Source organism: Pinus tabuliformis, chromosome 1_1 (genome assembly GCF_031772625.1).
Source record: "Pinus tabuliformis cultivar Carrire ecotype Pingquan chromosome 1_1, CPIR1, whole genome shotgun sequence".
NCBI lineage: Eukaryota > Viridiplantae > Streptophyta > Pinopsida > Pinales > Pinaceae > Pinus > Pinus tabuliformis.
In genome coordinates this window covers 994,248,972-994,276,651 of record NC_142297.1, presented here as the reverse complement: position 1 = coordinate 994,276,651, position 27,680 = coordinate 994,248,972, and the positions used below count along the sequence as shown (strand labels likewise).

General features: G+C 36.6%; 4 pseudogenes across 1 annotated transcript; 1 reads left to right on the top strand and 3 right to left on the bottom strand.

Annotated features, from left to right (window-relative positions):
• Positions 1-663: 663 nt before the first annotated feature.
• LOC149217919 (F-box protein At5g46170 pseudogene) lies at positions 664-7,845 on the bottom strand (annotated as a pseudogene).
• A 453-nt stretch (positions 7,846-8,298) lies between these two features.
• On the bottom strand, positions 8,299-9,285 carry LOC149217918 (F-box protein At5g46170 pseudogene; annotated as a pseudogene).
• Positions 9,286-12,465: 3,180 nt separating this feature from the next.
• LOC149217917 (uncharacterized) lies at positions 12,466-22,508 on the bottom strand (annotated as a pseudogene). Its single transcript, XR_016250161.1, has 8 exons — positions 22,055-22,508; positions 21,542-21,613; positions 21,241-21,299; positions 20,981-21,116; positions 20,625-20,770; positions 13,211-13,283; positions 12,844-12,909; positions 12,466-12,734 (listed from the first exon to the last, which is right to left on the bottom strand). The product of XR_016250161.1 is annotated as an uncharacterized LOC149217917 (transcript).
• A 2,770-nt stretch (positions 22,509-25,278) lies between these two features.
• LOC149217916 (NAC domain-containing protein 22 pseudogene) lies at positions 25,279-26,196 on the top strand (annotated as a pseudogene).
• The last annotated feature ends 1,484 nt before the right edge of the window (positions 26,197-27,680 follow it).

Below are 27,680 nucleotides of genomic sequence, written 5' to 3'. Positions count from 1 at the left end.
GGAACAAAATTACAATAGCATAGCTCTCTGTGCAGGATAGAGTATTATAACATTCAAACAAAAGCACTTCAATTATACCAAAAGCAAGGAAAGTAGATTGGATAAATTATTGTTTAAATGCAAAAAGAATCCATCAAAGATGGTATTTTATACTTTCTGACTTCTAACTACATATGTGGGTGGCTAAATTAAAATCAATTTTGGGTTATAATGACAATATTATGAAGCTTCAAACTTAACAATTTACAATGAGAGACCTGATCACTTACAACATAATCCTCATCACCGAAGAATGAATCTAGCTGTGCATGCCAAATTTCAGATTGTCTTTAAAGGATCATGTGCAAAGTTTAATAGACCAGCCGAAAACCAAAAATACAAGAAGAAATTTTCCTTATATGAAAAACATAATCTCATAGTATTGTCCCCAGAACACAAGCTTGGACTTTCTTGTGTCGAAGATCTATTATCTATGCATCAATGAAATTGAGGTCTGGTCATACTCGGTATAAAAAGCTCCAAAAAGCCTAATCGTTAAAGGTTGTAATATGATAAGGAATTCAATTGCATGCCTAGCATGCAGATCAATTTTTCAAAAGAAATTTGTGCTCAAGAAACAAACTTACGTGTGAGCAGCCTAGTCAACCGTATGTTCTGTATCAGCTAGAAAGAATTCATTTCCAAAAGGTAAGTCCTCTTCTTCACCATTTCCTTCGTAGCTGCACAAATGGCTCATCAAATTCCCCTACTAGAAAAGCTTATGTATCCTTCTTAATTGGTTGATCACTAGGCCTAATGGAAATAAGGGTTGCTCTCTCCATCCCACCACCTTCTATAAGCTCAAGATATGGGGCATACGGGAGCTTCATATTCAAGGCTGGAATCTATGTCTGATTCCTAGAAGCTGAGGCCATTAGCGGCTTGTCCCTGAACTCTCACAATTGTTCTTTCCCCATCCAGAGCATCCCTCGTCCACCTGCGTTGGTGAGAATGAGATTCTGAAGTGTTGGATGATCATAAATTATCTGTTTTAACAAAAAAATGCCTTGCAGAAGCTACAATTCACGAGCTTATGGTCCAAACTACTCTCAATTTCAACCCACCATCCGTGTAGAATGATTTTGGTATACTATCATTATCATCCAAAATCTTGTTAGATTCCCTCGTTCTTCGAATAGCACAACGTAGATTTTCCCTTGAATTCTTCTCACAGAAATACGATGTGGATCCTAATATTACGTAACTCTCCATTGGGAAGCTCAATGTGAAGATTTTGGATCTCCTTGAAGTTTTTCAGCACCTCATTGGGGAATGAAGTGAAACCTCGACATAACTACCTTCTTCATTGTTGGGTATTTTTTTTTTAAATGGAGAAATACCAAAACCAGCAAAATAAAATTCACCACAGAGACAATGCTCTGTTTTCTCTGTCCAAGATCTTTTGACAGGGAACCTCTTAAAAATCAAAATGACTCAGAAGACACCATTACACAGTCACAAAGAATTTCTATTAATTAAAACAAGCATTCTGTTACATATTTCTTCCTCTGTGCAAAGAGGGAATTACAAAAAAAAACTCTGTTGCAGACACAAATTTTCCACTGTTGTGGATATTACATAAACAGCTTCAAAAAACATTCCTGTGTTTTTCATTGGCAGACCAACATTACAGCACTGTTGTGCATATACAAAAAATGGCACTCTCGTGCGTAGCCACCACTCACCTGAAAACTACACACGGGCACGACACAATGTTTTATATAAAACATACATACAAAAAAAATTACTCTAAACTACCACACATAGTCTATTTACTACATCATAAAAAAATATAATATGCCCATGACTATATTAAAGGCATTTGACGTATGCCCATAACATATTAAAAGCCTTACCAAAAAAAACTACGAACAAACATTAAAATTCATTAACTCCACTACGGCGGTCAACGGAAAAGTCATTCACTCCACGTAAAAATTGATTTGACGCGGGCAGTGCACCTTCGGGAAGTCAACGGCTGTGATTGAGCGCCCAGATGATCCGACGTGGTTCGCACACCCTCCTCCGGCAAACCAAACGACTTTTACCGTCCGGGGAAAGTGGTTTTTGGGCGTTCGTACATGGGACGCGTGGCGGCAAGTGAATGTGTTCGGAGCCTTCCTTACGGAAACAACCTTTTCGGAAAAGCGGTGCGATATCCCTTCAGCCGGTTTGTGGTTTTGTTTGGTGGTTTTCGGCTGCGTTGAAATTACACATTTAACACTCCCCTTTAATTTCAACAGCTGGGCATTCGGTCATACCCAGACACTTCCTCAAAAATTCAAAGCTTTTCTGATCCAGCGGCTTTGTCAAGATGTCCGCAACCTGTTCTTGGGTCCTGCAATGTTCTAGGACGATTTCTCCATTGTTCACTAATTCTCTGATGTAGTGAAACCTTGTATCAATGTGTTTCGTTCTCTTATGAAACACTGAATTCTTTGACAAAGCAATAGCAGAGCTATTGTCACAAAAGACCACTGTCACTTTTGCCTGCTCTTGGCCTAAGCTTCTCAATATCCTTCTCATCCAAACTGCCTGACAAGCTGCTGCTGTCGCTGCCACATATTCAGCCTCTGCTGTAGACAATGCTACAATGGACTGCTTCTTAGAAGCCCATGAAATGGCTCCTGAACCCATATTAAAAACATAACCGGAAGTGCTCTTCCGATCATCTACACTTCCAGCCCAATCACTATCAGTGTATCCAACCAAATCTGAATGTTCTGAGGCATGATATAGAATTCCAAACATTTTGGTACCTTTGACATACCTCAAAATTCTCTTTGCTGCCTGCCAATGTGCCTCCTTTGGCCTCTCCATAAATCTGGAAATCAAACTAACAGCGTACATTAAATCAAGCCTAGTTGCTGTTAAATACATAAGGCTGCCCACAATGCTTTTGTACAAACTAGGATCAAAATCCTTGCTGCTGTCCTCTCTGCTGAGCTTTAATCCCATCACTGTGGGAGTGATTGCTGCCTTGCACTCTTGCATGTTAAATCTGCCCAAAACTTGATTTACATATCTTGCTTGAGATATAAAAATTCCTTTTTCATTTTGATCTACTTCTATGCCTAAGAAGTATCTCAACAAACCCATGTCAGTCATTTCAAATTCATTCTTCATGACTGATTTAAAATTCTCAATAAGATAAATATCATTTCCAGTGAAAATAACATCATCTACATACAAGACAACAATTAAAATTTTACCATCCTTTTCCTTGATGTAGACTGTGGGTTCTCCTTCACATTTGTCAAATTCATTATCCAATAGATATGAATCTATCCTTCTGTACCATGCTCTTGGCGCTTGCTTCAGCCCATAAAGAGCTTTCTTCAATTTGCACACTTTGTGCTCTTCACCTTTCTTCTCATATCCGAGAGGCTGTTCCACATAGACCTCTTCCATTAACACTCCATTTAGGAATGCTGATTTCACATCCATTTGGTAGACTTTCCATTTGTTTTGAGCTGCTATGGACAGCACTGCTCTCACGGTTTCCATTCTTGCAACCGGGGCGAAAGTCTCCTCATAATCTCTCCCATACTGCTACTTGTACCCTTTGACAACCAGCCTTGCTTTATGCCTTTCAATCTTGCCTTCAGCATTGCTCTTGGTCTTGTAGACCCATTTCACACCAATGAATTCTTTGCCTTTTGGTAGCTCAACCAAATCCCATGTTTTGTTCCTCTCTATGGCATTGATCTCCTCATCCATAGCTTCTATCAATTTCTTATCTTTAATTGCATCCTCAAAATGAATAGGATCATCAACATGACAATACAATGCAAACAAGGAATTCATTCCTTCATCATAAATATCACTTAGATTTCTAAACTTCTTACCTCTTTCATTTGGTGTGCAAGTGCTTGAAGATGCACTTGAATTTCCTCCTTGTGGTGTGCTTGGAGAAGCACTCTCATTTATCCTCAATGGTGTACCTTGCTGTTCTTGTGTTGGTGCTGCTGTTTGGGGATTCATTTCAGCCACCTCCTCTTCATCCTCATCATGAGACAAACAGTTTTTAACATTCATTGTTTTCTCTATGCTTCCATCCCAAGCTTCCTCTTCAATGAATTGAACATCCCTGTTGACAAAGAACTTCTTGGTAGATGGAATGTACAGCCTGTAGGCTTTGGATTCCTCACTGTATCTAATGAAGATGCATTTCTCCCCTTTGTTGTCCAACTTCCTCCTTAGTTTATCTGGAATGTGTGCATAGGCCACACACCCAAAAACTCTCATGTGGGTGACTACTTGCTTTCTCCCACTCCATGCCTCTTCTGGCACCTTGTTCATGACTGCTTTTGTAAGACACCTGTTCAAAATATAAACTGCACAATGTACAGCTTCAGCCCAATACTCATTTGGCAAATGCTTTGCCTTCAACATGCTCCTTGCCATATCCATGATGGTTCTGTTCTTCCTTTCAGCAACTCCATTTTGCTGTGGGGTGTACCGAGTTGTGAACTGTTTATGTATTCCATTTTCTCTACAAAACTTTAGGAATTCATTTGAGATATACTCACCTCCTCTATCAGTTCTCAAAACTTTTATATGCAGCCCGCTTTGGTTCTCCACAAGTGCTTTGAAGTTTTGGAATTTCTCAAAGACTTCGCTTTTGTTCTTGAGGAAATATATCCAAGTCTTTCTTGTAAAATCATCAATGAATGTCAAGAAATATATTCTGCCAGCTAATGATGGAGCTTGCATTGGTCCACACAAATCTGAGTGGATAATCTCTAAAGGTGTCTTTGCCCTTATACTTTTCCCTGATGGAAAGCTCTCTCTATGTTGTTTTCCCAAAATACAACCTTCACAAAGGCTGTCCGGCTTCTCTATCAATGGTAATCCTCTTACCATTCCTTTTCTGCTCAATAAGTTTAGACCTCCAAAATTTAGATGCCCGAATCTCAAGTGCCATAACCAGTTCTCATCCTTTGGCACGCTTTGGAAGGCCTCTTGGGTGACTGCTGCCATTTCCCTTTTGTTTTTCATGTCTGCCCTGATCCGGAGAGGGAACATCCTGTTCCTTGTCATCTTCACTTCAGCAATGCATCTTTTGCTGGGTGGTATGTCCATGATGGTGCACACATCATTTACAAAGTAAACATTGTAACCCTTTTGGATAAGCTGTCCAACACTCAATAGGTTACATCTCATTCCGGGGACATAGTAGACATTTGCTATGGTTTTCTTTTCTCCTTGTTTTGTGAATATTTTTACGTCCCCTTTTCCCATAACAGACACTTTACTATCAGTTCCTAGTGTGACCTCTGATTTCAAATTCTGATTTAAGGCTGAAAAGAGGGCTATATTCCCTGTCATATGGTTGCTGCAACCTGAGTCTAAAAACCATATGTCCTCACTATGAGTTTCAGCCATGTTACAAGCTAACAGGACATTATTTTGACTGTTGTTTTCTCTTGTAACATTTGCATTTTGTCTGCTGTTCATATCATGCTGTTTCTTTCTACAATCACTAGCATAATGTCCATACTTTTTGCAATAATAGCATTGAACATTAGATTTATCATACCTTTGTCCTTGAGCTTGATACTGATCTCTTTGTTGGCTGCTGCCTTGACCTTGGTTCTGATTTGTATTGCTGCCTCTTCCTTGTGCATTTGATGGGCTGTTCCTTCCACCTCTGTTCTGGCTTCTGCCTCTTCCTCTTCGGTTTCCTCTTCCTTGACCTCTTCCTCTTCCAAAAGACATCTGGGTCTTGAAGGCTTGCTCAAGGGATGAGTTTTCATTCCTACTCAACCTCTGCTCATGAGTCATCAGAGATGCATGCAGCTCATCAACTGAATATTTTGAGAGATCCTTTGTCTCTTCAATGGTGGTGACTATGGCATCGAACCTTGAGGGTAAGACCCTCAATATTTTCTCCACTATTCTTCTATCTTCAATTCTTTCTCCATGAGTTCTCATTTGTGTGATTACACCAATCACATGAGTGAAGAATGATTCAATGTTGTCTGACTCCTTCATCTTCAAGTTTTCAAAATCCTTTCTCAGCATTTGCAATTTTGCTGTCTTCACTCTCTCCATGCCTTGATAGGCTGTCTTGAGAGTTTTCCATGCTTCATGTGATGTTGTAGCTGCTGCTATCCTTGGGAATATACTCTGGTCCACTGCTTGATACAACAAGACAATGGCCTTTGCATCCTTCTTCCTATTGAGTTTCAGCTGATCCTTCTCTCCCTGAGTTAATGCATTGAACTCAGTTTCATCTGCTAGTTCCTCAAACCCATATTCTACTAGTTCCCATATATCTTGAGCGATGAACAAAGCTCTCATGGTTATAGACCAGTAGTCATAGTTCTTCCCATTAAAGTGTGGGAGCTGGGTGTTGAACATACCCATGCTTGTGCTTGCCATTCCTTGCATCTTGAACTATGGTTTTAAATCCTTGACTGTGATTTTTTTTAAAACTGACTGTCTTCAGCAATAACAAGAGAAATGCTTTTGGGGAATACCTGAATCCTTCGCTGTCTGAGTCTTCTGTCTACCTGAGAGGTTTTGCTGCAGCAACAACCTTCTCCCTTCAGCTTCTTTGTCTCCTACAAAGAGCCTAAGCCTTGCTCTGATACCACTGTTGGGTATTTTTTTTTTTAAATGGAGAAATACCAAAACCAGCAAAATAAAATTCACCACAGAGACAATGCTCTGTTTTCTCTGTCCAAGATCTTTATCTTTTGACAGGGAACCTCTTAAAAATCAAAATGACTCAGAAGACACCATTACACAGTCACAAAGCATTTCTATTAATTAAAACAAGCATTCTGTTACATATTTCTTCCTCTGTGCAAAGAGGGAATTACAAAAAAAAACTCTGTTGCAGACACAAATTTTCCACTGCTGTGGATATTACATAAACAGCTTCAAAAAACATTCCTGTGTTTTTCATTGGCAGACGAACATTACAGCACTGCTGTGCATATACAAAAAATGGCACTCTCGTGCGTAGCCACCACTCACCTGAAAACTACACACGGGCATGACACAATGTTTTATATAAAACATACATACAAAAAAAATTACTCTAAACTACCACACGTAGTCTATTTACTACATCATAAAAAAATATAATATGCCCATGACTATATTAAAGGCATTTGACGTATGCCCATAACATATTAAAAGCCTTACCAAAAAAAACTACGAACAAACATTAAAATTCATTAACTCCACTACGGCGGTCAACGGAAAAGTCATTCACTCCACGTAAAAATTGATTTGACGTGGGCAGTGCACCTTCGGGAAGTCAACGGCTGTGATTGAGCGCCCAGATGATCCGACGTGGTTCGCACACCCTCCTCCGGCAAACAAAACGATTTTTACCGTCCGGGGAAAGTGGTTTTTGGGCGTTCGTACATGGGACGCGTGGCGGCAAGTGAATGTGTTCGGAGCCTTCCTTACGGAAACAACCTTTTCGGAAAAGCGGTGCGATATCCCTTCAACCGGTTTGTGGTTTTGTTTGGTGGTTTTCGGCTGCGTTGAAATTACACATTTAACATTCGTCGCGAGGATCTGTTGCAATGTCTGTAAGGGCTTAACTATACTACCAATCACAAGTTTAACAAAAGGACCTATAAAGTCCCCGCTCCTACCGCTCAAACTCCCGCTCTCCTCACCAGAGATCACGCAATCCACCTTCACCACGACATCCTCCACCTGCGACACCAAATCGTTAAAACATTTCGAAACAACCGTGCACCGCCCTAGGGCTTTGGTGTCACCTAGCTTGTTAAAGATCACCAAAACTAATGAATTGGCAAGATGATCAAATTGATCCATTACACACCATAATCATTGAAGACGGAAAGTAATATACTTGGAACATAATTATGTTAAAAAATACCAGACTTCAAGCACTTGCTATATTTGAACAATGAAACCTTAAATGCAGACAATTTCCATCAAATACCAGATATCATATCTTCAAATCTCAACCTATCCTCATACCAACGAGCACAATCAGACCAAGTTTCTTGGTGGGATCTTAAAAACGATATTATTGGCGAGAGTAAGGATGAAATCAAGTGCTAGGGAACAAATTTACAATACGATATCTCTCTGCGTAGGATAGAGTATTATAAAATTAAAACGAAAGCACTTATATTACACCCAAGGAAAGGAAAGTAAATTGGATAAATGATTAACCATTTCAATATTTCCAAAGCTTGAAGTGTGTAAGAACATTTGAAGGAGTTTAAATGCAAAAAGAATCCATCAAATATGGTAGGTTAACTACATCGTTCTTAATCGTCGATCGTTAGGCCTAATGGAAACACGGGTTGCTCCCTGCATTTCACCACCTTTTGGAAGCTTAAGATATGGGGCATACCAGAGATTCATATTCAAGGCTGGAACTTGTGTCCGATTCGCAGAAGCCGAGGCTGCTAGTGGCTTGTCCCTGAACTCCCGCAATTGTTCTTTCCCCATACAGAGCATCCCCTATACATATGCATCGATGAGAATGAGGTTCTGAAGCATTGGATGATCAGAAATTATCTGTTGTAACAAATAATGCCTTGGATAAGCTGCAATTCACGAGCTTATGGTCCAAAATACTCTCAGCTTCAAACCGCCATCTGTGTACAATGATTCTGGTATACTGCCATTATCATCCAAACTCTCATTAGATTCATCCATTGTTCGAATAGCAGAACGAGGATTTTTCCTCAAATTATTCTCATAGAAATACGATGTGGATCCCAATATCACACATCTCTCAAGCGTACTACCAAATTTGGCTCTCCACCTCAACAACACGCCATCCTCAATGCCAAGCTCTCCACCGGGAAGCTCAATGCAAAGATTTTGAATCTCCTTGAAGTTTTTCAGCGCCTCGCCAGGGGAATGATGTGAAACCTCGGCAAGAACAACCTTCTTCATCTCGAGGATCTGTTGCAATGCCTGTAAGGGCTTAACTATACTACTGATCACAAGTTTACCAAAAAGACCTATAATGCCCCTGCACCTATCGCTCAAACTCCCGCTCTCCTCACCAGAGATCACTCAATCCACCTTCACCACGACATCCTCCACCTGCGACACCAAACCGTTAAAGTGTTTCGAAACATCCAAGCACCGCCCTAGGGCTTTGATGTCAATTAACTTGTAAAAGATCACCATAACTAACGAATTGGGAAAATGATCAAATTGATCCGTTATAGGCATTTGAACCTCCGAGCTCGCGTTATTATTTTGCTTGCACCCGAACTCCAAATACATGCTTCCTCACACCCTTCAATGGAAAAAAGAAACCTAGCTTTGATTTTGAAGGTTAAAACCCTGCGGAAACATAAATATTCTTTGCTTTTCACCTTTACATCTTGAAGATTATTTGAAAGATTCACCTCTAAGATAGAATCCACAGCCTCAAAAATTAAAAGAAGATAAATGCAATGATTTTTATTTCTTCTTTTTTCCTTTTTCGTCGGTTGGGAAAAAGTTTAGACCTCGAATATTACTGAAAAGATAGATCTGCCTCTTGGCACCTTTCTTCCTCCCATACCGGGGCCCAGCGTGAAGAAGGCTTGCAGAGACTGTTGCAGTAATTATTCTTCAGACTTTACAAACTTTTTGCCGCATACTTTTCCAGATACTCGATTTCGGAGGACACAGGCCGAGATACACACTTTATACATGCCAAAAGATCTGATTCTGCCAACGCATTCAAGTTTTCGAACTTGAGAACTTGGATCTGCGTGGCCTAGAAGCCTGTGAAAACCCGTGAAGTCCTGTGCGAGCAGGGGCGGGCACGACCCCTCGTAGATATTGTTTGGAAGCCATTAACCCTTGATTTCTCTCAGCGCTATCCTAGCATTCCCAACGAAATGAATCATGATACTCTAATTCTATCGTGCTATCACATCTAATCTAGTTAGAACGAATTGTAACTAACTAGTACCAGTTTTTAATCTGATGGTAAAGAAGACTATTTCCATCGTCTAACACTTAAATCACCTAAATCAAAGGCACATAAAGGGATAGGTGGGAGGGGAGTTATTTTTAGAAGGAACTGCTTTATGATGTAAATATGAAAAGTAATGAAACCTATGTAGAAAATTTTAAACTTTTTATACATTATATAAATAAAGAGAAGAAAATTTGACTCTCTTAAACTGGATAGCCAAAAATTATTTATTTTAGATATCTTTATTTAAAAAATTCAATTTCTTGAATTCTTGACATACTTGAGGAAGAAATTATAAAAGCTATAGGTAAATAAAACAAAAATTCAACAAAGTTAAGAAATAAATGCTCACGAGATCCTAAAAATTAGTAACTATATAACAGTCAAACTTTCTCAATAGAATTTTGGAAGAAATGCTCACAAGATTCTAAAAACTAATTGTTTGGACTAATTTAATTATGTTAATTGAAATGGAAGTTTTCTTGTATAGTTGTTGCTTGGACCGAAAGAAAACTATAGAAAGGTGAAGGGAAAAGAACAAGGTCAAATTGAAAATTAACAAGAAAAAAATTATGATTGATGGAATTGGGATTGAAAATAGAGGGAAAAAAAGGGTTATAGAAAAAGTCAAAAAAATTATAAGTCAGATTAAGAATAATAAAACTAAAACTAAAAATAAAAAAAATATTGAAAAAGGTTTTTTTTACGCTATTTTCCTCAAAATTTATCATCTTATAGAAAAAAAAAACTATAATTCATGAAAATGGAAAAAAAATCAAATGGTTAAATAAAAAATAAATAAATAAAACAAAAAATTAATAAGTAATAGAAAAATGGAAATTACTAAGCAACACCCATAATAACACCTATAGTAAGACTTCAACCAATAACCTTACAAATAAATAAATTTAAACAATAATAAAAAATAGAAAAAACGAATTCTTAATTATAAATTATAGATAAATATAACTTAATTAAACTAAAAAAACAATAAAGACATGAAAAATAAAACAACTAATAAAATATTGTATTGTTGAATGCCATCACAAAAAATTAAGAAATATGATTAACTAATATTGTTTATATTAACATATATATTTAATATCTATGTTTGATTTTATATTAATATATATAATTTTGGAATTGTAGTGCGACTTCTAGAGTTTCAGGTGCCCGATAGAAAAAAATGTTGTGAAACCTTGATTTGTTTTATTTAAACTAGTTTTTTTATTGTATATATGGATTCAACACTATGAAAAACCCTTAGGGCACTTCTATTGTGCAAGGGTTACCCATCAAACTTGTGGCCAGATTTTAGAAAAATTAAACACGAAAAATCCACCTAAAAAGATTCCAAAAAGTAGCACTAAAGACAACTCCTACAATTTTTTATAATTAAATTATTAAAATATGTTTTTAATATAATAAACTATAATTGAAACAATAGAAAAAAAATAAAAAATGAGTAACTAATAGAAATGAAAGTTACTAAACAATTCATAATAAGACTTCAACCAATCACCTTACGAATAAACAAATTTAAATAATAATAAAAAATAACAAAAATTGAATTCCCAATGTTAAACTACGGATAAACCACATAAATTTTTGGTCAAAAACAAAGTAATAGCCAATCAAAAACAAAAATGAATACCTATAGCAATAAAAAAGACCATATATAAACACAAAAATCACTATCATAAAATTAATTTAAATAATTTTTATCACAATTTTTACAAATTTAATTTATTTCAAATTTATTTTTATTCATAACCAAATAACTCATTTTTATTAAAAAATAATAAATATCTTTTTTTTGTAAATTTGATAAGACTCTTCTTTTCGTGTTTTTACATATTCATTATTCATCCAGCTACGAGGAAGGTAGCACAAGATTTGAACTCAAAACTTCATTTCCATAGCCATTACCACTTGAGCTACACCAAACAAAAAAATAAAAATAAAATAAATAAATATTATTCTGCAAAATATTTACATCGTTATAATTTAATATTCTAAAATTAGAAGATTAAATTTAAAGTTATTTTTATAAGTGTTTCAACTTCTTAATGAATTAATCAATAACATCAAATTTTATACTTAAAATTTTCTAGTTTTCTATGAACTAACCAAATTTATTTACGCGCTAACAGTACGGTTTGAATGGTTTAAAGCTGTATTTTGTAATTTTGCTTTTCAATGGTTTAAAGCTGTCTTTTGTAATGTCTGTGGAGATTTCCTCACGTTCATTGTCGAATAGAGAAAAATGTGTCAAGGAGAGTGAAGCACTGGAAATCGGGTTTGAAGCAAGTCAAAGCCTACAGACCGAAATAAAAGAGAGACTTGTTAAAGGCCAGAAGGCTACGATACGTGCCAGTCAGCCGAGACCCTTGACCTCTGACACCGAAAAACTACGGCAAGGGCTAACGAGCCTGCGATAGGGCATTAAATGCCCGCTCAGCTGCAAGCTCGTTAGCCATATCTAACGGAGTAGTCTAACGAGGCGGAGGAATTGTCCGGTTTCTGGTGCCGCCCGGAAAAACCTCCGGCTCCGGCCACTGACAATTCCTCCGCCCTCCGCCACCCAACGCGATCTCCGCCCAGCTCCGCCACCGCGAGCTCCGCACCTTCCGCATTAACTGTGTCTGACAGGAGGACCGATTTCCATCGTTGTCTGCCGCCCGTGAGTTAATTCCCATTTCAATTCGAATTTTCCGTGCGCTGCTCCTGACCAATTCGCCCTGGCACTCCGCAGCTCCCTCCCCTGCAGTTCACCAGGTCACCAGAACACTCCAAAACCTCTGTTCATTATCACTGTGCGATTATAACAGACCTTAACTCTTGAAAAAACAAAGTAAGTGGGCGTGAGCAGCCCTTGTTAAAGGCAGTTGGAGTCAATCCCTTAGACGGTATACTAACGGTCCTGGCTTTTCCCCATCCTGCAAGAGAATTTTGCTTTAACACAATGTTACAGTTGTTTAACAAAAGTTCCTGACATCTAGTCGGAATCGATTCACGTTTTCCCGTTTTTTTCTTATCAATGTGCCGCAGCTTTCCTATCATTCACTGTGTTTGTATTTGCAGAAGTGGTCTTGAGAAAGTATGGGATGTATAATATCTACATCAACAGATGAAGGGGGCACAAAGAAGAAACCGGGGCAAGGTGGAGAAATGTTTGTTTCTGTACCAGGTCTGTGCATTCCTAAAAGTACTGACTTTGGCAAATCACTTCAAGGTTACCTCTCAACAAAAATGGTTGAGCACCTTTCAGCACTTCGGACACGAATAGTTGCCATGGCAGCAGCGGAGGGTCCTGCTACAAGAAATAAAAGAAATTCAGCAACGCAACATGGTAACATTTCTTCATGATTTTATTACTGAGAAACTTATTTTATATTGTCAAAGCATCTCAGTGCAAAGATGTACAAACTTTTGCAAAACACAATTATTGTTCATGTAACATTAGGTTATTTTGAATGATAGAATGCAGGATATAGTGTTCATCAAAGAAACAATGGAAAGACCAATAAAGTGGCATACATATCAATTACTTCAGTTACAATTTATGGAAACAGTTTATGTAAGGAGTTTTATAAATGATACAACATGCATGGTTCAGAGACATAAAAGGCTGCAATCTGTGTGCATGTATTATTCTAAGAAACTTACTGTGCTTTGAGAGACAATAAATTTTGTAGTACTCTGGTGCAGACAAGTTTGCTCCGATGGGAATCTACAGCTTAGTTATATTATGGTAGATTAATCCTCGAAACTCTTCAATATTTTTTTCAGGTGGTTCGACACTGGCTGACCTGCTGCAGGCCCTTGATGATTATCTACCTGTTTTGCTGGGATTAACAAAAGGTAATTTTAACAGGACCTTATTTTTCTAGATATTGACAATGTAATTGTGAGTGAATGATTTCATGACCAATACTCAGCATGGACGATATTTAGATTGGAGGAGGAATTGATTAAATAAAAAAATGTAGGCCTTTGTGCAAAGGATTAGAGATTATGGAAGACATTGGCATTGTGAGAATGAAGATCTATTTGAAAACTGGGCAGCACTTGATTAGTATTCTATTACTTTATTTTTTATGCAAGAAGTCAACTACAAGATTTAGTGGAATTTGTTTGGATCAATTAGGAGGATGATGAACAGGTGCTTGTTCCATGGAAGAATGTTACTTCCAGTAGCATTGATGTTTCAGGTGTTTGGTCTTGTTTATTGAGGATTGAGATAATTTTCATTGAAAATCACAGTTCATGGATATTTTTCTTTTCAAGAAACAACAATATCAAGTGCTTGGTATGAGGTGTTATCTGTTCTACATATGGTGTCTATGCTGTCTTTATCACAAGCAAATTCTTTGCTGATCCCAAAATCTTCTGTTGATGGATACCAGCCAAAGGTGACAGAAGGTTGGTTTGCCACATCTCAACTGTAACTAAAATGATTTTTTCAGTACCTCATATATTTCTTTTCATGTAGAATGATTTTGCTTTACCAGGCAACTTTGCGCTTGTTTGTATTTATTCATGCATTTTAATTCCCTTTAGCTGTTTAATTTCTTCAATATTTGCTATTTTGTTTAGCATTTCTGATCTGGAATTTGTTTATTCCAACTACAAGAGAACAAGAAAGCAACAATCAACATATTTCTTAAGGCAGCGGGATATTTAGACTGTGCAGTTCGATCTGTCTTGCCTCAAATGTGAGAGGAAGTCAAGTATGCCATTTGCTTGTTCAATGTCTCATATCCTCTGTTTCTTGAATCTGTTAGCAATTTCATAATCATGTTGACTTATTAAGATTGTATTGATTTCTTCTTATAAGTGAACCATGTTAGCTGTTTCCACAAAGAACAAATATGTTTTGATTACAATGTGCTTTTTTGTGTTTTTGTACGTGAAATATGCCTGTTTTACAGGGTTCTGACACATTTTCTCTCAGGTCCGAGTTAATAGAAGACAACTAGACGCAGGCTTTAGGGCTATTTTGAATGATGTTTTGGCGTGACTTCTGGGTATGAATCTCTCCTTCAGTAGGCCGCTTTCTTTTTATGGTGTCACAGGTAGGCCACAGGCTTGTTTTTCTTAGAATCACAAGGCCGAGAGGTATTTCAGTGCAACATAATAGGCCACAGGCCTATATCTCTTGCTCAGGAAGGCAGATATCTAGCCAAAAGGGTAATCACCAACCTATATTGACAGCGAAGAAGAGTAGAGAGGGTTAGAGGCCCAATCACAGTGATTGTGGAAATCTGAAAGAGGAGGAAAGAAGGCGTCGCAGGTTAACAGTAAACCCTAACCAGTGATCAGTATTGTAGCAGCTCCTGAAGCATGTTTTGTTAGAACTGAAGATTGATTGGACCATCTTCCTGTCTAAGGACATTGTTATTAGATCGTCAAATGGAAAGTCAATGTTATTGTACTCTATCACTCTCTCTCTCTCTGCTAAATTTTTTATATTAATAATAAGAAGAATTGATAAAGGGTTTTCCCATCTTGGGTTTTTCCCTGGCTTGAGCCAATTCCTGTGTTCTTGTCTTGGCTTGTCTTCTGCACTTATGTTCAATGTTCTTTCTTCAGATACTGTGATTACTAATGGAATTAGAATTGCTAATGGGCTTATAATCTAATGAAGTATTTGATGTAAGCAAAGAACATGTTATCTTCAAAACTTAACATGGTTTCAGAGCACAGGTGAGGATAAGCCCAAGCTAGAGTAAAAGAGAATGACAATACTGTGGAAGAGAGGATAAAAGACTTGATTCTTTCTGCAAGAATCTTGGACAAAACCAATCTGGTGGAATATGATCGAAAGAGTGGATACTTCCAAGTTACTAATCTAGGACACATATCTAATGGTACAATGGCTTCTTATAATGAACATCTAAAGCTGACAATGGGTGACATTGAGCTATGACTTGGACTATCATTGAAATGGTTTTATCATTAATCATGCTTGTGGTGTTAATATTTATATCGCTTAAATCATGATGGAAGAATTTGTGTTACCCATAATGCTTATGGTTTTTGTTCACCATTAGTTTCACTTTCTCACGAATAGTTTGAGAATGAACAACAAAATTAGTGTTGCCCTTGATTCTTCTTGCTTTGCTCTCTCTTAATTGTTTTCATTCCTTATTATGAGAAGAATGGTTGAAATATAAATAGAAGCTATATATGATGCACTTTCTTAATCCTGTCATGAAACTTTTGGTATCTTGTAAAACATAAGATCTGATAACTGTCACATCATATCAAAATTGTTAACAATATGGACAGCATTAGACAAATTGATTTTCAGGTTTCTAAAGATTGCAGAAAGGATTTGATTACTTTCAACAATACCTGAATTTTTTATTTTGAATGGAAAATCTAATTTGACAATAACAAAGTCAGAATTATATTTTTGAAGTTCTTTAATAAACTTTTTGCCATCTTGGTTAAACATTTACGATCTTCGAAACTACATGGCTTGGACATTTTTCGGAAAGGACCAGTTGTATCATTGAATGTAATCGGGTGCACTCTTTGGTGTTTGTGATGTGAGAGCTTATTTTATCACACAAACAAAGTGATGCTTATGAAGATGCCTCTAAGATCCTTATCGAAATTTTGAAAATTTAAGTTCTTTAAGCTCAGACATAATTTACAACAATGTCAAAACACCAGAACTACCCTATATTTATCCACATTTTATAAAATAATGCAAAGGATCTAAACGAATTTCTATTCTCGACAGGAATAATAGTGTTATTAAGAATAAATTCCTTATAAACATAGTAAAGAAACCTTTCATCACTGATCAACAACCAACGAACAAATCACATAGCATATCAATATCTCTCAAGAATTAAATATCTGAGAAGGTGTTTGGAAGGATTAGACAACACCATAATGTATTAATGATAATCACAAAACCATGAACCAGTTACTTTTCTCAAAATACATTTGTCCATGTACATGGAATATATAACATTTGTCCATAAATTTGTCTCCCATACAAAAAACCGTAATCATTGCATGTTGGGGAAAAATAAAACATTAACAGGTTCTTCTTTAGTGAAAGAACCATGCTATGATAGACCCCAAAAAAATGATAACAACAACCCATTCGCACAATGGGGATCTATATTGATGGTGATCAATGATTTCTGTTGCAGTGGATGGTGATGCTATGTCATATTTGACATCTACATATGTGCTTAAAAATGCTCTGGACATTATATCAGTGGACATCTTTTCAGTATCTGCAGAGCGATTGATGGTAAAACGTTGAAATTGAAAACTCCAATTGATTGCTTCCTTATGAAGAGGTTGTAGATTGTCCTTCCGAACCCGATAGATGCCTTTCATCTGATTACATATCAACTCTGAGTTGGTGAAGACTTCAATATCATTGACATCATGTTATTTTGCCTCTTTTAGCCCTTCAACAAGGGCATTGTAATTTGCCTCATTGTTTGTCGTCATTCTAGGCGCTTCTCTCTTTCCATGAAATAAATGATTTGTTGCCATATTGTAAAGGACGAATTTAATAACTGATCGACCCGGATTTGGAAAGCAAGACACTTCAATGCATAAACACCACTTTTGCACCATTTTTTACACTTTAAAAACCTGAAAAATAAAATAACAATAAATTCATGTTAAACAAGTAGACAATTGTCTATTTCCTAAAACTCAACATGTTTTTCAATCATATATAATTCAAAAAAACAGATAATTTGTGTTCATTTACACTGCAACACTTTCAATACTAGCAACTATTATGCAAAAAGCACATCTAGCAATCACCACTTTATTGGAATTGCTTGCAAACTCTAAAAATATTTATCCTTGCCAACTGTCCATACACCAAAAACCACATAACCCTAGACTAACAAAGCATTGTCTAAGCAAAGCATGATTCATGTATATGCCTTATGTGTGACAGAAAAGCCATTTGTCATATAACATCACAAGAAACTTATTCAACCACTCTACATGAATGGTTCCTTCACACTACACTTGTTAAGGGTTGAACTTCATCAACAACATTTGGAACAACTTTTCTATTACAATTGGGGGATAGGGGATCCTCATAATCTTGTCCATCTTAATATCTAAAGAAGCATGCATTTTCTTTATAAATTCAAAATTTCCTACTCTTCCTTCTTAGGCATGCTGGGAGGGGCAATTTACTTACGTTCTTTAGGCATTGAGCAAAATTGACAAAGCATCATACAAAACGCATATCTTAGATGAACAGAGACCATATAACTATAACTCGCAGATGCCCAATAGAAGTTATGCCAATACAATGAGGCCTTACAGAAGAGCGCTAATTATGATTAGACCATTCCAGTAGAGAGAGTCCATCATGTAGAAGTCCTCGAATGAGAGATTAGGAGCAGTTCTAAAACCATCTCTTCATTAATGATTTCTACAAGACTTCAACATTGCTTTAGGATATCCTCCAGGATATCAAGTTGCTTCAATAATGATGTCAAAACTCCAAGGGTGCTTCATGTCTGTTGCAGTGCAGACTTCTAGTTGGATCTACAAGGGGTGCAAGATAAAAGACATCATTGTGCTTCCAAGGTCTGCAAAACAATGCTACTCCTGTGCTTTCAACTAGGACTGTGCTTCCAAGATTTATTTATTTTTTCAAGAGTTAAGGTCTATTATAATCGCACAATGATAATGAACAGAGGTCTGGAAGATTGAAATGATACAGATAATAATAGAGAGGTCTGCAAGTCTGCTAGGATTGAAGGGAGCTTCTATGATCCACCTACTGAAACTTGTCTCCATGTTTTTAGTTTCAAGCTTTCACGCAAGATCCAAGGGCGAGATAGTGACAGTGATTTCGTCCATAACAGAGGTCACAAGGATGCAATTTGTAGTCACAGGATTGCAGGAATGTTACTACAAATGCAAGAATTCTCCAGGATCGAATGTAGTATTCTTTCATAGGTCTCAAATCGCTACAGGAATATACTTCAGGTAAGAGAAATAATAGATCCAAAACTAATATGCACAGGTCCTATAATAATTCCATAGATCCACATCCTCATAATTTGGAAGTGTTGCAGACAATCCCTCCAATCAAATAATTTCCTGAATATTCTCGATTTGCCTGCTAAATCATCCTTGGACAGGCAGATCTCACCAACAGAAAATAAATTGCTGCATCACGTGATATCTGGATCTATATAAAAAATATATATATTTCACCCTATTCTCATAACAGTGACATAGTAACTACCTCTGGCCAATGAAGGAGGGGGGGTGTGTGTTACAGTATGGTACCATGTCAGATGTGAGAGGAAGTCCTTCAAGCTTAAGCTGTGAAATGTATGCTTGAAGCAAAACATTGATCTTTGCACTGGGCTCTTCCAAACTCTCCTTAAACCAGAATTGGTACTCAATCTAACGGCTTTGCAAGTTCCATCTTTTCGTCTTCTCTTACTGATACATACTTAAACTCTTCACTTAAAGAAAATAATCGGCATAGCTCAATGTCACCCATTGTCAGCTTCAGATGTTCATTATAAGCAGCCATTGTACCATTAGATATGCGTCCTAGATTAGTAACTTGGAAGTATCCACTCTTTCGATCATATTCCACCAGATTGGTTTTGTCCAAGATTGTTGCAGAAAGAATCAAGTCTTCTATCCTCTCTTCCACAGTATTGTCATTCTCTTTTACTCTAGCTTGGGCTTGTCCTCACCTGTGCTCTGAAACCATGTTAAATTTTGGAGATAACATGTTCTTTGCTTACATCAAATACTTCATTAGATTATAAGCCCATTAACAATTCTAATTCCATTAGTAATCACAGTATCTGAAGAAATAACATTGAACATAAGTGCAGAAGACAAGCCAAGACAAGAGAACACAAGAATTGGCTCAAGCCAGGGAAAAACCCAAGATGGGGAAAACCCTTTATCAATTCTTCTTATTATTAATATAAAAAATTTAGCAGAGAGAGAGAGATATAGTACAATAACATTGACTTTCCATTTGACGAACTAATAACAATGTCCTTAGACAGGAAGATGGTCCAATCAATCTTCAGTTCTGACAAAACATGCTTCAGGAGCTGTTGCAATACTGATCACTGGTTAGGGTTTACTGTTAACCTGCTACGCCTTCTTTCCTCCTCTTTCAGATTTCCACAATCACTGTGATTGGGCCTCTAATCCTCTCTGCTCTTCTTCGCTGTCAATATAGGTTGGTGATTACCCTTTTGGCTAGATATCTGCCTTCCTGAGCAAGAGATATAGGCCTGTGGCCTATTATGTAGCACTGAAATACCTCTCGGCCTTGTGATTCTAAGAAAAACAAGCCTGTGGCCTACCTGTGACACCATAGAAAGAAAGCGGCCTAATGAAGGAGAGATTCATACCCAGAAGTCACGCCAAAACATCATTCAAAATAGCCCTAAAGCCTGCATCTAGCTGTCTTCTATTAACTCGGACCTGAGAGAAAATGTGTCAGAGCCCTGTAAAACAGGCATATTTCACGTACAAAAACACAAACAAGCACATTGTAATCAAAACATATTTGTTCTTTTTGGAAACAGGTAACATGGTTCACTTATAAGAAGAAATCAATACAATCTTAATAAGTCAACATGATTATGAAACTGCTAACAGATTCAAGAAACAGAGGATATGAGACATTGAACAAGCAAATGGCATACTTGACTTCCTCTCGCATTTGAGGCAAGACAGATCGAACTGCACAGTCTAAATATCCCGCTGCCTTAAGAAATATGTTGATTGTTGCTTTCTTGTTCTCTTGTAGTTGGAATAAACAAATTCCAGATCAGAAATGCTAATCAAAACAACAAATATTGAAGAAATTAAACAGCTAAAGGGAATTAAAATGCATGAATAAATACAGACAAGCACAAAGTTGCCTGGTAAAGCAAAATCATTCTACATGAAAAGAAATATATGAGGTATTGAAAAATCATTTTAGTTACAGTTGAGATGTGGCAAACCAACCTTCTGTCACCTTTGGCTGGTATCCATCAATAGAAGATTTTGGGATCAGCAAAGAATTTGCTTGTGATAAAGACAACATAGACATCATATGTAGAACAGATAACACCTCATACCAAGCACTTGATATTGCTGTTTCCTGAAAAGAAAAATATCCATGAACTGTGATTTTCAATGAAAACTATCTCAATCCTCAATAAACAAGACCAAACACCTGAAACATCAATGCTACTGGAAGTAACATTCTTCCATGGAACAAGCACCTGTTCATCATCCTCCTGATTGATCTAAACAAATTCCACTAAATCTTGTAGTTGACTTCCTGCATAAAAAATAAAGCAATAGAATACTAATCAAGTTCTGCCCAGTTTTCAAATAGATCTTCATTCTCACAATGCCAATGTCTTCCATAATCTCTAATCCTATGCACAAAGGCCTACATTTTTTTATTTAATCAATTCCTCCTCCAATCTAAATATCGTCCATGCTGAGTATTGGTCATGAAATCATTCACTCACAATTACATTGTCAATATCTAGAAAAATAAGGTCCTGTTAAAATTACCTTTTGTCAATCCCAGCAAAACAGGTAGATAATCATCAAGGGCCTGCAACAGGTCAGCCAGTGTCGAACCACCTGAAAAAAAATATTGAAGAGCTTCGAGGATTAATCTGCCATAATATAACTAAGTTGTAGATTCCCATCGGAGCAAACTTGTCCGCACCAGAGTACTACAAAATTTATTGTCTCTCAAAGCACAATAATTTTCTTAGAATAATACATGCAAACAGATTGCAGCCTTTTATGTCTCTGAACCATGCATGCTGTACCATTTATAAAACTCCTTACATAAACTGTTTCCATAAATTGTATCTGAAGTAATTGATATGTATGCCACTTTATTGGTCTTTTCATTGTTTCTTTGATGAACACTATATCCTGCATTCTATCATTCAAAATAACCTAATGTTACATGAACAATAATTGTGTTTTGCAAAAGTTTGTACATCTTTGCACTGAGATGCTTTGACAATATAAAATAAGTTTCTCAATAATAAAATCATAAAGAAATGTTACCACGTTGCATTGCTGTCTTTCTTTTATTTCTTGTAGCAGGACCCTCCACTTCTGCCATGGAAACTATTCGTGCCTGAAGTGCTGAAAGGTGCTCAACCATTTTTGCTGAGAGGTAACCTTGAAGTGATTTGCCAAAGTCAGTACTTTTAGGAATGCGCAGACCTGGTACAAAAACAAACATTTCTCCACCTTGCCCCGGTTTCTTCTTTGTGCCCCCTTCATCTGTTGATGTAGATATTATACATCCCATACTTTCTCAAGACCACTTCTGCAAATACAAACACAGTGAATGATAAGAAAGCTGCGGCACATTGATAGGAAAAAAACGGGAAAACGTGAATCGGTTCCGACCAGATGTCAGGAACTTTTGTTAAACAACTGTAACATTGTGTTAAAGCAAAATTCTCTTGCAGGATGGGGAAAAGCCAGGACCATTAGTATACCGTCTAAGGGACTCACACCAACTGCCTTTAACAAGGGCTGCTCACGCCCACTTACTTTGTTTTTCCAAGAGTTAAGGTCTGTTATAATCGACTAGTGATAATGAATAGAGGTTTCAGAGTGTTCTGGTGACCTGGTGAACTGCAGGGGAGGGAGCTGCGGAGTGCCAGGGCGAATTGCGAATTGGTCAGGAGCAGCACGCTGAAAATTCGAATTGAAATGGGAATTAACTCACAGCGGCAGACAGCGATGGAAATCGGTCCTCTTGTCAGACGCAGTGAATGCGGAAGGTGCGGAGCTCGCGGTGGCGAAGCTGGGCGGAGATCGCGTTGGGTGGCGGAGGGCGAAGAAATTGTCTGGTGGCCGGAGTCGGAGGTTTTTCCGGGCGGCACCGGAAACCAGACAATTCCTCTACCTCGTTAGACTACTCCATATCTAACACCCGCATGGTGATTTTTTGAACACTCCATTCCCAACTCGTGTTATATGGTTAACGAGCTTGCAACTGAGCCAGCATTTAATACCCTATGGCAGGCTCGTTAGCCCTTGCCAAAACTACCAGTAGACACAGTGAACGAGAGTCTCGCAAATCAGTTGAAGGCGAGCCAAAAATTGCGTGATATTCGAACATATTTCTGCGACCATTTCGGAGACAGATTGCGAGAATGAATAAGAAATTCGAACAAGATTGAAGAAAAATAACTGAACACGGAGAATATCTTTGACAAGAAGGTGCCTCCCTGGTGGGAACATATCACATTTAGAGAAATGTCCATCAACATTCAAACAGCTCATAACAAAAGAATAAAATAAGCGGGCATTCTCTAACCTTCCATGTTCCATCATAATCAAAAATGGAATTTACGAGCTAAAGATTGAAAATCTTCTATGATTTGGCGAATAAAAAACATTTCGATGATGGGGTGAATAAACAATATTTAAAGGAGTACATACGCACACCGTAAACTTACAGTTAATGGAGTTGCCCAGCAAACGTTATGACAAATGTAGACCAAAAATAATATGGATTTGATCGCTGTTGAAGCGTCGAAGCTGCTCATAGCTTGTAGCAGTGCTATGGATGAATTGTAAAACTCAGGCTTCATCTTCTAATTCAAAACATGCAAAAATTGAGGAGATGGCCGAATATATAAGTATTTTTTCAAATAAAAATTTTCAATACTGAAATGAAAAATAGAGTTCAGACACACAATCAAGACTTACCGTTAATGGCATCGTCCAACAGACATTATGACGAATATGAATTTCATGAAGATAACTGGACGAAAAATATAATGGACCAAGCTAACAGGGTGGGGTTCTTTGCAGAGGGGCTTATCAAATACCAATGGATGGATGTAATAATGACTAAATAGTAGATGAGGAGGATAGAGAAAGTAGCAGTGACAATGAAGAAATCTCCCAATCTCGCAAACACAAGAGAATTGTCTATACTATTTTGGGAAATGCAGTGAATAAATGCAATCACCACTAAGACAGAGCTCAATACAGATGTTAATAAATCTTAAATTTACCAGCTATTAAATATGAGGTGTAATTAAATTTATAGATGAAATAACTTTTTTTACCAACTATTAAACATGAGGTGTAGTTAAATTTATAGATGAAATAATTCTTTTCATGGAAATCAGATGATACAATTTCAAGCCAGAATGTAATTTGTTGTTGATTCAAGTACATTTTTAAATGTATAAATTGATTCAACACCTTGAAAATCCCCTATAGTACTCTAATTTTACAAATTAAACAACTTAAATTCAAATTTTTAAAAATCTGTCTGGAATTTTAGTTAAAATTTACAAGAAAAAATGTGGTGAAAAAAGTCATTTCTTATATAAATTAAACAATATCTTAAACATAAATGCTTCCCATCATCACTAACACACAAAAAAAAAATAGACAATCGCAAATCATGCTAACACCATTAAACACCATATTTATTAACAAAAAATAATCACTTGACACTTCAGTAGGAAATGTGAGGCCACATCATCACACATCATACTTTGGATCAGATTCCTAAATAAATAATCACTGGCACCACATCAATAGGAAATGTGAGGCCACATCATACTTTGGATCTGATGCCAAAATGCTTCTGACATCACCCACTCTAAATAATGTCAACCTTTCAAATATGAGAAAACAAAAATAACTAGGAAAACTCCACCAAATATTTACAAAAATTAAAAATAAGACAAAATTAAGAGGGGACATAATATATATGTCATTGCTATAAATGCAGTGACATAATAAATCAAATGTAAATTTGTAAAACATTTCTATATTTTCGCACTTCAACGTCAATATATATCAGAAAATTATAAAAACTATAAAAACATTTATACTTCAATGTTGTAGTTAAAATTGAATTAATAATAATAATAAAACCAATTATTTACTTAATAAATATTAAATTATCATTATTGGTCTATTATAATAATATCACCTAGCAGTTATGAAACTTCATTGAAATTTCGCTTACTTAAGGACTAAGAAAACCTTTACACTGCTCAGCACTACCACTACGCGGAGGAATTATTTTTTACTTTTTTATTGCATTCACCGATTCCCTATGCGCGTGGAAATTTATGTCAAATGCTTATTTTCTGTGGAAATCGAATTCCGATGTCCTTGTCACTGCTTTAACTCATTTTTCCGACACAATCGGAGGAACTTCCCTCAGTGAAATCTGCGTGTGTATATTTATATAGAGAACATGTGGAGGCAATTTGTATAAGCGGTTTTTCCAAGCCGATCATATGGAAGGAATGTACAACGATGGAGCGGTGCAGGGCGAGTCGATGGTCATTCCAGGTTTCAGATTCTATCCCACGGAGGAGGAACTGGTGGGTTTCTATCTCAAGAGACGTGTGGAAGGCGGCCACCAGCAGCATTTCGGTTTAATTATACCAACCTTGGACTTGTATCAATATGATCCATGGGAGTTACAAGGTAAATTTAACTTCTTTCTGCGTATTCCCCGGTTTGAATTTCATATGATATGATCCCTGGGAGTCACCAGGGGGATCACTCAGTGTGGATTCCTTCAGTTTCACTTTGAAATTGTTTTTTCACTTGAAATTGATGTATAAATGTGTTGCAGGTTTGGCTAGTGATGCTCGGGAAAGGCAATGGTTCTTCTTCGTTCCAAGAGATACCCAGAGATTCCCTCGGCCAAGCAGATTGACGAAGTCGGGTTACTGGAAAGCCACCGGTTCAGACAGAGCGATTCGCAACGAGCTGCTCCAGTGCATCGGCGTTAAGAAAACTCTTGTATTTTATAAAGGAAGGGCCCCGCTTGGACAAAGGACGGAGTGGATCATGAACGAGTATAGGATGCCAGATTTGGGCTCGTCTCCACCCAAGGTGATCTAATACTTTTTTTAATAATGTGTTATTTATAGATGGGCACAATACACACAAAAATCTCAGCACCCAAAGAAATGAAGCACATTGCTTTTCTTGTACAAAGTTTCTGAATGATTGTAAGTTGGCATGTGCAGAAGAATGTGGATATGGTGTTATGCCGAATCTACAGAAAGTCTGCTTCTCAGAAGTCGATGGAAGAACGAACAAAGCCAGATCGCGTTGAGAAAGAAAAACTGGTTGTTTCAGCTGGTCATGAATATGAAGGCAACTGTCTTTCAGTCACCCTTAATGGCAGCTCGTACCAATGAAATTAAATGATGGAGACCGAGTTTCTTCATGTGGAGAATGGAGAGGGAGTACCTATGTTGTTCTGTTGTAAGTAAAATAGATAATGTAGATAGTACGTTTCAGTGGGTAGAATTAATGATGTTTTGTGAAGAATCTATGGTATTGAAGATGCCTAAATCCTGCAAATAACTGCAGTTGAAGTTGCCCGTTGTGGGTTATGGATGGACTGACTTTTTGGTATGCTCTTCTGTATACCTTATCCGCATTTTATAATTCTAAAGTGATGAGTACTGTACTTTCATTATGGATTTGATTAAGGTTTGTAGCTTCTCCAGGCTCAAGAATGAAGAAGAAACCAACGGTCATCAAATCCATTATTAAAAAAAATAAAAAATCAAAACATGGATATGGATATCAAGTCCTATAATATAAGGATTGAATATTAAACCTAGGAGTGCATTTTATTTCATTATTCTCTTTTCATTTCAGATAAAATTAAGTTTTGAATGGAGTTGTCCAGATTACGCATTTTGATTGCCCCATTGCTTTTCGTACCTTTTCATTAATCTGTGGCATTGCCATAGCCATTGACCATCCTGACCGAATCTCGCTGATATTCAAGTATTTTGGCAATTTTTCTTTACCGGCTTTCGAAGAGGCCTAGTAGGCAAAGTGCTTGCCTTCATTGCTTTGATATCACTGTGAAAGGGATTTGGGATTTCCAAGGCATTTGGGTTTTCCCAACAGTAAAAACCATCATTGTCAATCCATTTTTATTTTATGACAGTCAGGAGATGGTAACTCAGAACGAAAAGGAGAAATTATTTTATTGATCACTAAAGAAACGTAAAGGTTTACATGAAAGGGAGAAAAATCCATATTAAAATATTTTCCCGGTAAAAAATGATGAGTTTTTCAATTTTTATATTTATTTAATATTAATTTTTTATTTAAAAAATTAATCTAGTTAATGTTTTTTATTTACAAAATATATATTTTTAAAAATATATAAATTATATGAAAATGTTAATGGTTAACTATGAAATATATTAAAGAAATGAATTTGTCTCGGAATAGAAGAGATAAGGTAATTCCATATGAAATAATTAATAATCATTTTTTTGAGTTTAAAATTTTCTATTTCGGGATTTTACATGCATGGTGATTTGGTTGCTTTGGATATAGTTTCATGATTACAAATCTAGTGGTTTGTGTTGCAAATATATGAAAACATAAATTTTTGAAAAAACACATGTCATACATATATCTTTAACATTATTTTTCTATAAGCTAGACAAATCTGTTGTCCGTAAAACTACATACTCATATATTGTTGACTCTGCATATTATATATATACACTAAATTTAATACAATTTTTTCTTTCAACATATATCAAAATAAAATACACCCCTAGTCTAGTTTTGCTATAATTGTTTAGGGCCTTAACTATTTGGAAAAAAATTATATGATGCAATAAATTATATTAAGACCTACAATATAAAA